This window comes from Petaurus breviceps, unplaced genomic scaffold (genome assembly GCF_028583685.1).
Source record: "Petaurus breviceps papuanus isolate PSGF00001 unplaced genomic scaffold, PetGlider_PUasm1.0 173, whole genome shotgun sequence".
Classification (NCBI taxonomy): Eukaryota; Metazoa; Chordata; class Mammalia; order Diprotodontia; family Petauridae; genus Petaurus; species Petaurus breviceps.
Window position 1 is genome coordinate 21114485 of NW_027185759.1, and position 10930 is coordinate 21125414.

The window sequence follows — 10930 nt, forward strand, 5'->3', positions numbered from 1 at the left end:
CTTGTGAAGGTTGGGGCCCAGACATTACAAAGTAAAGGCTGGCAGCTGGGATAGATTTCACAAGGCTGAAGGCAGAAGGTGGTGCCTGGTGTAGAAACAGGCAAAGATCAGGAGGACCAAAGACTAAGGGTATCGGATAGAGGGGTGGCCCCAAATCAAGTGGCAGCGGGTGAGTACTAAGCCTGACAACGTGGCAGAGGCAAATTTGGCAAAGAGGTCTTTAAATGAGTTGTACTCAGTGTTCTGCAGGCATGTGATGTGATGTGTGTGTGTGTGTGTGTGTGTGTGTGTGTGTGTGTGTGTGTGTGTAGCATACACACATTTGTGCCTGGTTTCACCTGGTTGATCCAGTTCTCTAGATTCATGGGAATTTTCCCCAGATCAATAACCATTGTGACCACTGCCTTCATTGCTGTCCAGGGTAATGACCATCTCTAAGGGCCAATAGACATAGTGAATGCTTGTTGATGAATTGAAGGATGACCTTGGTGTTCACAGATTTCAATTCAATAAATGTTCATGAAGCACCTACTAGGTGCCAGGTACTGTGTACTAGGGATCTTTTACCTTTGTAAAAGAAAGTCCCTGCCCTCAAGGGACTCACAGTCTAATGGGAGAGACAACATGCAAACAACTATACACGTCATTGGGGAAAAAATATTAAAAGATCAAAAAAAAAATCAGCAACAACAAAAACCATGCAAACAATCATGTACAAATAAGCTACAGACAGAGTACATTAGAAATAATATATAATATAAGAAACAATGAGCAGAAGAAAGGCACTATCATTAAAGAGGTAGTCTTTTAGCTGGGATTTCAAGGAAGCCAGGGAAGCCAAGAAGTAGGGCTGGGGAAGGAGAGCATTCCAGGCTTGGGGAACACCAGAGAGAATGCCTGGGGGTGGGAGACTTACCTTTCTAAATGCCAAGAGTTCCCTTTAATGATAAAATGAACTTTCCCCAGTTTTCCATGGCACCACTCTCTGGCCATCTCTAAACCCTCCGGAACCTTGGCCTCCAGCCCTCGCTCCCCTCATTCTCCCTCTGTCGGTTTTGCTGGGAACCAGACTCCCATGGAACTTCCTACAGTCTCTTCTCCATGCCATTGAACAAGTAAGTGCCCCCTCCTATTCCTGTTTTCCAGCATGTCTTCTGTGCTGTCTTTCCTCATTTGAATGTAAACAGAAACTATCTTTTTTTAATTGTATTTGTATTCTAATTGTCTAGCACAGTGCCTGTCTGTCTCTCTCCTCTCCTTCCTCTCCCCTCAACTCTAGAACAAATGACATGGAGAATGGTTTTTCTTCATGTTAAGGGAAGAGGATACAGACTGAGGGGAGGGGATATCAGGGAAGGCTTTATAGATCGGTGGAATTTGTGGAATTTGAGCGGTCTTGAAGGATGCACAGGAATATTCATGCAGTAGACCAAGGTCTGTGGAGATAGAACTAAAGCTAAGACTGAGTCACCACAGCTTTGTTCCAGGCTGTGGAATATATAGGGTGCAAACTGCACTTGAAAATCCTTTGGCAGCATAGAAAAAAGAAAGATTTTGGGGCATTTAGGTGGCACAGTGGATGGAACGTGGCCCTGGAGTCAGGAAGACCTGAGTTCAAATGTGGCCTCAGACCCTGGGCAAGTCACTTGACCCCATTTGCCTCTCAAAAAAGAAAGACAGAAAGAACGGAAGGAAAGAAGAGAGATTAGCATCTAACTGGCAAGACAAATAGTTAAAACGGGGAACTGCAAGGTTCCCCTGGTTCCTCCTTGCTCTGAAGCCCCAGATCTCCTTATACATGTACCATAGAGACTCACCTGTGGGCTCTGCACACGTCATCTACCTCTCTTCCCCAGGGGGCTCTCTTCATAGTCTTCACATGCTTGGGGCAGACATCTCCCTAACTCACTGAAGGGTTTGAGGCCCATCTGTTGCCTTCACTCTGGTTTAGCCTGGCTGCTAAGACAGTTTTGTCAGCGTGTGGCCACTGCACACAAAAGATTCTTGGAGCCACAGGTGAGGGCTGTGCACCAGATGGGTGCTAAAGGTGAATGGGCTGCCCTCACACCAGAGGTGCTACCCCTCCCTGAATACACCCTATACTTCTCAGCTGTAAAGGGGGATAGCAATAGCATCTATCTACTGGGGCTGTGAGGATGAAATAAAATGAAATAATATTTGTAAAGCACTTAGCCCAGTTCCTAGCCCATATTAGGTGCTATATAAATGCTATGATTAACAACAGGGGTGGCTAGGTGGCACAGTAAATAGAGCATCAGCCTTGGAATCAGGAGGACCTGAGTTCAAATTCGAACTTAGACACTTGACACTAGTGTGACCTTGGGCAAGTCACTTAAACCCAATTGCCTTGCCTTCCCCCCCAAAAACCCATAACCCCCCCAATAATAATGTGTCCTTATCAGAGGTCATAGGATAGGTTCTGGAGTCCATGTCTCCCCACCACAGGGTGCTGCTGCCTTCTCTAACCCGCTTCAGGCATCTCAGCCCAGTGTCTGGTTCATTAACTTGTCTTACCAGCTAAATGCTAAGCTCTGTTGTTTCGAGACTGGCTACTGGACCCATATCTACTAATCCTCCAAGACTCATTCTTCCACAAAGCCTTTCCTGACCAACCTTGTAGTCATCACTTTCTCTGAACACCCATAACAACTTTAGCTGCAATGGAATTAATTCAACAAACATTTAAGGAATTCCTACTGAGTGCAACACCACGACAAAAGTGCCCCATAACTCTTACCCTTGAAGACCTTTTAGTTTAGCATGTGTAGGGAAGCTGGGGGAGGAGGTGGGGAAGGATATAAAAGGTATATAAGTAGGTAAATACAGGGGACACTGTAAGGATTGGCCCATCGCTAAGCCCTGGCTGACAGAAATGACTCCATGTTTGACCACTGATTGACCTGCCTATGTACCCAACACTTGGCTTAAACCAGCTTCTATATGATTTTTTTGCAGCAATGTATGCAAGACTGTCCTGATGGTAATCAGCTCATCAAACTTCATTGAAAGCAGGTATGCAAAGTATGCCAGGTTCTCCTGATCATAATCAGGTGAGCAAACTTGACTCTGGGACTGAAGAGCTGGAAACTGCCAACTTTCATGTCTCTGAGTAATAGACTGCCTCATTTATGATCCTGGACTGCTTGTCTTCTCTTGGTACCTCCCCTATGATCTCCTCACAATTGGATGGTTTGGGATGAGTCTCTGTGCCACAAGAAAGCATTGGGAATCCTCAAGGTTTGGGAAGTCTCCATGGAAAGATGTGGCAGGGCCACTGAGACTGCAGTTGGGGACCATGGTGGTCAAGGTAATCAGCACCTTGGATCACAGATCTTGTTGACTGAGTTCAGAGCAAAATTAAATTAATTCAAAGGAAGCAAAACATTTGCTCCTAGCTACTGCTCACTGTTACCGAGCAGAGAGGGAAATCCCTCACCCCCTCCCCAGAACAGGGGAACCCTGGCACTGGGGAAAATGCCACTGCCCTTGAAACAGTAATGACAGAGATTCATGCTCTGTGGGGAGGTGAGGAACAGTGAGAGGGAACTGAAGTGTTGCCATGGGAGAGGTATGTGCAGAGAGACAGCGAATGACTGGATAAATGGTTTCTCTAAAGAGTTAGTGTATGCTTGTGGGTGTGGGTGTGTGTATGTGCATGGGTGTGCCCACCATCTGCATCCAAAGGAACAGAAACTCCACAGAAGTTTAGGGGTTTGTCTGGGAGATTGTTCACATATCTTCTCGTGATTATTAGAGCAAGATATTCCCAAGAAGATGAAATTCCAAACTCTGTGTTATGGAAGAAGTACAGGGACATTGCTAAGGGCCAAGAATAGAGCACAAGAGTTCCGGGCACTCGTGTTTACCCTCCCTAAAACACCACTTACCAAGAAGGCAAAGTGGATGGGGGCATAGACTGGGGAGTGGATGGGGGCATAGACTGGGGAGTGAATGGGGGCATAGACTGGGGAGTGAATGGGGCTAATGACTCACCTGGAGGCGCCACTGGTCTCCTTTGCTCCATATCCAGCTATCCCCTCTGCATAGCCCCTAGAACCTGCCAAGACAAACCTATATCCTGATGTGAGTCACTTCAAACACTTGGCTTTGTATTTAGGACCAAGTCAGCTCCAGGATCTCCTCCTCCTGGAGATCTTTGGATCATTGGAAAATTCAGTCTGGAGGAGAGATTCTCTCCTATTAGACTATGAGCTCCTTGAGGGCAGGTACTTTCTTTGGCCTCTTCTTGTATCATTACTGCTTAGCACAGTGCCTGACACCTGTAGGCACTTAATAAACGTTGATTGGTTGAATAATGGGGTTGCTTGCAAATGAATTCTTTTTCAGTGTTTTTTTTTCAGAGAGGACAAGGACCAATTTGCTTTTAGTTAGCAAGGAAGGCAGAATATCTTCATAGTTCTAATCTATTTTTTTATTTATTAATTTGTTTCCTTTTAGTTTACAGGATTCAATTCCACAATTCCTTGAATTTCACATTTTGTCCCCCTCCCTCCCCTCCCTCCCCCTCCTCCCCATGGTGGCTTATAGTCAAGTATAGGATCTGTAAATACTTTCACATTATACATTAGTCAGGTTATAAGGACGGATTGTACCAGCTGGAATGAAAAATGGTAAAGAGGACATATAAGAACGAAAAAGATCAGGTCATAGTCCTAACCTAAAGGTACTTAACAGTCCCCCAGTTTGTTAGTAATGACTGGGGTGGACCGTATCCAAGCCTGCCCTCTTCCCTGGCGTTGTAGCCCTACATTACATAAAAGACATTTTGTAGGTTGTGCAAATGGAACAAGGAAAACAGCAAACTGAGATTATTCTTCCCCAAAACTGTGAAAGTGGATGACTGGGATTCTAACCCTGATAAAATTCAGGGACTGGCCAAGCAAGCTAAGTCTGCAGGGCTCAATGAGACATGCTGCAAATGACAAACGTTAGTCAAGACCTTCTCTGGAAACAAAAAAGAGACCAGTCAATCAATAAACATTAATTAAGCACCTACTGTGTGCCAGGCACTGCTAAACCCTGGAAGTGATAAGCCCAGAACCTGATAGGACTATCTGGTTAATGGAGGCAACACTTTCCTCTCCTTGGCCTTTTGCTCAAACCTTTTATGAGATGACCTGACATTCATTGCTCTTTACCTGAGGACTTGAACAGAAACAGAACCAGGAGGAGACTCAACAGGCCCCCCCCACTGGGACATTCACATGCCTGGGACCGCACTGAATTACAGGTCTCAGTTATAGCTGATTGGATCCTGGGGCAAAAAGACTCCCCAGGCTTACTAAGGCTCCTGGGATTCTGAACTTGAACCCTAAGGGGTACTGTGACAGACTATATATCTTCTGAAAAGCTGCTTCTAGCTAGCTTGCCTTAGGGCCCCAGTAGAGACTGAGAGACCTCTCAGAGGGTATGTCTGTAATATTAAAGCCCATGCTCCAGTGGGTATTGAATGACTCTAGATCTTATCAGGAAAAATGAGCACAAGTTGCCTCTAATGTCAAACAGAAGTGGTACGTTTAGTCCCAAGCACACCCAGGACCATCAGGAGTGTCCAATCTACATGAAGAAGTAGCCTCTATCCCAAATAAGGAGTGTGACCATAACTACCCTTGTACCTGCCCCCACCACTGGCGGAATGGGGACCATGAATGGAAGACCTCCCCGGTGATGCTGAGGTTGACGTAGTGAGGCTGTTGCATAGGTGCGACATGGAAAAAACCATTGGGCTGCAGCCGTGATCCATGTACCAAACAAGGGAAGTCCTCACCCTTCATGGAGACTCCCCAGAACTGTTGGGAGCTGCTCTTCTGACCCTAGACACTGAGCCATATGGACAGATGTACCTGTTTGCAAATTCTTGGGTAGTGGTCAGTGGACTCACCCAGTAGTCAGACCTGTGACTGCAGGATGGGTGGAATGTGAAAACCTCCCAGTTTGGGGATCCTAACTCTGGGCCCCCAGTTGCCTCTAATGACCCCTATAGAAAGCTATTTGTAACCCATGTGTCATCCCATGAACTTGGACCCTGCCTGATGAAATCTTGTGAAACACCAGGACTAGGGAAGGCCACACCAAGGCAATCATGTCTGTAGCCTCTTAGCTGCACTCCCACCCTATGTACTGTAACTCACTGAACATTATTACATGGGCAACTGAGAGAGGAATCCATCCAATGCATACAGACCCCATCAACGCTATCGCAATGTCCAATGTGTCAGTGGAAGAAATGTGCCCCTGTGTCTGTGAGAAGACATTCCCAGGGGCCTCCAACCAGCATGTTGCTTGGCAGCTAGACTTCATCGGCCTTCTGCTTCCAAAGAAACAACTCTGGTATGTTCTTAAGACAATTGACTCGGACCTTGTATTGTTTTAATGGCACATCCCACTACCAAGGCCACTGTCCAACTACTTGAGATTCACCTATGTTGGAGGTTTGGATATCTGGATTACATCTCTACTGGCAATGAGTCTTCAATTCACACAATTCACACTACCTTAACCTAGTAATGGGCCCCCAATCAAGGCATTGATCACATGGTACTATATGCTTCATAGCACACTCAGGCAGCTGGGATAATTGAATGATGGAATGGACGTTAAAAATACCAATTTAAAGACCCTACTTCCAACAAACTATGGAAAGGATGGCTAGATTGGCCTTACTCATTCAGTCTTTACTTTAACCCCACCATCCTTTCAAAGCAGTCCTCTCCCCTAGTCTATCTCTTGAACGCACATTTAATAGTAATCGGGGGGTAGGGATGAAGTTTTTTTTTTTTTTAAAGCAATCGGGGTTAAGTAATTTGCTCAAGGTTACATGGCCAGTTATTTCTGGGTGTGGTGCTGAGTGTCTGAGCCCGGATTTGATCCAGGTCATCCCGACACTGGAGCCGGTGCTCTTACTCACTGTGCTACCTGGCCGCCCCAGGGATGAAGTTTTGACACCAACTCTCACAGTGGTTGATATTAAACTCACAAAGGACCCTCTCTTTTTTTCCTCCAGAGTCAAGCCCCAGTCAGGATGATTTCTTTCTCAACTTTCCCCACAGTGGTACGAGGTGGTTGTTGCAGTGGTAGTGGCAGGGGCTGTATAGACACTAAGCTCACAGTCCTCTTCCCAGGTTTTACTTTTACTCTCTTCTTAGGTCACTGCATTTCCCTCCATTTACCCCATTGCCATACAGGAGAAGGCCCTCTCCACTTCTTAATAGGAGGCCTCTCTCTGATATCTTACTTTACCTACTCAAACTCCTACAATTGGAATCAGGTGAAAAGGTCTGGTAACCACTCCCTCCCCAGAGTGATAAATGGGTGCATGTAGGTATCATAGAAGCAACTACAGGAAACATGGTGTGGTTTGCTGAAGAAGGGAAGACAGATGATCACTGAATTGGTTATGAATATCTAAGCCCAGAAAAGGATGGGTGGAAACCTAATGTGTTCATTCAATGTCTAGGTGACCCCGAGATCTTCCTGCTGACCCCAAGGCCCTCTTGCTGACTGATTCTGCCAATAACAGCCACAGTCTTTTGGCCCATACATTACTTGAATTTAGCTATTTGGTCCCCATGACTCTTTAATTGCTCTCAGCTCTACTGCTGTGAGGTCCGTGGTGATGGGACAGCAGCATATAGAGATACACAAAGGTTAAACTAGATTGCCCAGCTTGACATCCTGTTGAATGAACTAATCAGCCACCAGGGTACCCCAGGGATAACTTTTGGTATCCATGAAAACAATGTGCCTGTAGATGGTATGACTGAAGGAATCCTTCCTCCATATATGCTAGGTTCCCTCCTACTCCCCAGCCACAGTACCTCCCATATAGGTAATTGGATCATTATAGTCTATCCAGAATGCACGTATATGAGGAATCAAGGAAGGTCCTTGACAATTCTATGACACAGGACTGGTCTCCTCATCCAGCAGCCATCTGTTATTTATCCTGGGAAGGAAGGGACACAAGGCAAGGAGGGCAGCAAGTAAAGCCATTTTCAGATCCCACAAGCAACTGAGTATTGAGGTATAATTCCTAATCACTCTATCATCATATGGAAATGGATCTAGTGGACCAACCACTAAGTTCATTGTACGTTTGTGATGGGGAAGCATCACCTCAACCTCTTCCTGGTCAAACTTGCATCCTAGGAGCCGAATTATGATTCTTTTCTAAGCTAGCTCTTGAATACACAGAGTTACAGTGCGTAAGATGAGAATGACCAGGTGGATTTTCTGACAATTGCTCATTTTCCTTCTTTATTTTTTTTCCTCCCAGGAGCCCAAAGTTTTCCCACTCTGGAAATGTTTAGGAATTTATCTTATTCCACAGAAATCAGTCAAAGAAACAGCCCATGATGTCACCAAGAACAGGCTGACAGCCTTATTTCTTTAGCCCTAATGAAGTTAGACCACAGTTACCCAGGCTGCTTGATAGTCACTCAGGGTCAGGTATGTGCATTGGCCAGCACCATTGGGCAAGAAAGGGAGGAAACAAGTTGTTGCGGAAAAGATTCTTATTTAGGTATGCTTGGCCTCTGAGGTCCTGTCCAAAGCTGAGAGTCTCTGATCTGTGATCTGCCATTGATCTGGGCCATAAGCTTTGGTCAACTTGGATTTTGGTTGGAAGGGTTCCTGTTACCAACTCTCTTGGGGCAAACCACCTCAAATACATCAAAATTACAGATACCACAAATTAAAACCAAAGAAACAATTATATTTCTCTATCATCCTGCTAACATAACTATAAAACATTAATATTTCATAGCTGTGTTTATGGCAGTAACTATCTGACTCATAATTTTATTTTGATATACCTTATATTATCCTCAGGGCACACATAAAAGGTTTTCCCCAGGCTCAGTAATATATGGACTGACTCTACACTTAGAATTTCATTCTCATAAAATAAATTGTGATATTTTATTGCATTTAAATGATGTGGTATGAAATGGTTGACATCATTATAAGGAACAAAACCCCAGGGAACCTATTAACAATTTAGCTCTTCTATTCCTTATGGAAATGTTCATTATATTTACAGATGAGAAGTACAGAAATGTTGGCTAATATTAGGGACTCTATCTAGAGACAAGATGACTGGGGAGATATGACCAAACTGAAGATTATTTGAAGAGATTCTGAGGGTCTCAGGGGGCTGTAAACTCAATATGTTTCAACACTATTATAAGATAGTCAAAAAAGCTAATGCTATCCTAGGGTACCTGGAAATAAGCCTAATGGTTAGGACATGGAAGGTGCTAGTCTCACTGTACTCTAGCCTGGTCAGACTCCTAGACACAACATTTTAGGGTGAAAGTGCACAAGCAGGAGTGTTTGGAGAGGAGGGTGACCAGGATGGGGAGAAGAATGCTCATCATGCTTTGGAAGGAACTAAAGACTTAGGAGGGATATGGTAGTGGTCTATAAGTATTTGAAGGGCTGTAACATAGAAGAGAGATTTGGTTTGTTCTTCATGGCCTTGGAAGGCAGAATTAGGATCAAATAGCAAGGAGGCAGATTTGGATTTGATACAAGGGAAACTTCCTAACCATAAGAGCTGTCCAAGGTGGAATGGACTGCCTTGGAAGATCATGGGTTTTCCACCCAGTGAAGGTCTTCAAAGGATGGATGATTACATATGTGGTAGAGGACATTTTTAAAATTCCAGTATTGGTTGCTTTATATGGCCTGAGGTCTCTTGGAACCCTGGAATTCTGTGCTAATGATTAAGAAAAATTTGCCACAAGAGGTAAGGGTTGTGCCCATGTGGTTTGGATATTTTGATCTGAGCAGCAATTGAATTGGTCAATAGTACTCACTAAGTGACTACAATATTGTAAGAATTACAGCAACGTTTACGAGTTACAACAGGGGAAATAATAATTTGTTCCAAAGTGTATAAAAATTTCCTTGTGTAGAAAAGACAATTTATATACCTACTTCTGTGAATAATTGTAAAATATTAATTGAACAAATATTTATTGAGTACCTACCATGCAAGGAATTGTGAAGGAATATAAGACAGCCATTTCTGTATGGGAACTTCTAGTTGAATTAGAGAGATAAGAAAGACAGATAATGAAACACAGCTAAAAGATAGCTTCGAGGTTCCATCATAGTGGATACTCAGTGCTATAGAAGGGAGGTAGCATGGTGGACGGTCTGAGCACTGGGCAACAAATCAGGGGAAATAGGTACCAAATGTCTCCACTTTGTGTGACCTTAAATGGACTACTTTCCATCTCTGAGACTCAGCTCCCTTATCTGTAGAATGGGTTCGTTGGACTCTGATCTTTGGGTCCTTCCATCTCTAATACTTTGTGATTCTATGATCTGAGTGGGGGGGGGGATGGAAAGTATTTTCTGTTTCATTTGATCAAGAAAGGCTTAATGGATAAGGTGGGATGTGAGCTGGACCTGTAAGGATCAATCAGATTTCATTGAGCCAGATACTAGTTTTGGAATGAGAATGATAGAGGAAATTCCAAATACTAGGGAATAGTATAGACAGAAACCCAGGAACAGTAATATGTGAAGGGTGTTTGAGAGATAGTGAATAAACCAGTTGCTCAGTCTGCTTAGAGTCCTTATTCCAATATTGCAGAAAAATGAAACATTTTAGCAAAGAAAACTGCAACCTCAGCCTTGAGAAAGAAGTGAAAATATTAAAATATAGCTTATGCTAGAAAAACTGTGCATTTATACAAACACGAATTTGAATGGCAAGGCTTGACAAAAAAATAGCTATATACTTTGGAATTATGCCTTACTTATATAGACTTTTAAAAAGTTAGGATATTCTTCCTGCCCTCCTTTCCCCTCCTCTCCTTACCCCCTCCCTTCCCTTCCCTCTCTTCCCCACTCTCTGTCTGTCTTTCCCCCTCCCTCC

The 10930-nt window shown here is 44.1% G+C and overlaps 2 long non-coding RNA genes across 2 annotated transcripts in view; one reads left to right on the forward strand and one right to left on the reverse strand.

Annotated features, from left to right (window-relative positions):
• The window catches only part of LOC138157749 (uncharacterized), a 36866-nt gene extending 35813 nt beyond the window's left edge, over positions 1-1053 (reverse strand). The window contains exon 1 of the long non-coding RNA XR_011167446.1: positions 917-1053. This is a non-coding gene — a long non-coding RNA (uncharacterized lncRNA). The remainder of the gene's footprint in view (positions 1-916) is intronic.
• LOC138157750 (uncharacterized) overlaps positions 977-10930 on the forward strand; it is a 20365-nt gene continuing 10411 nt past the window's right edge. Inside the window, exons 1-2 of the long non-coding RNA XR_011167447.1 lie at positions 977-1115; positions 2977-3033. This is a non-coding gene — a long non-coding RNA (uncharacterized lncRNA). The remainder of the gene's footprint in view (positions 1116-2976; positions 3034-10930) is intronic.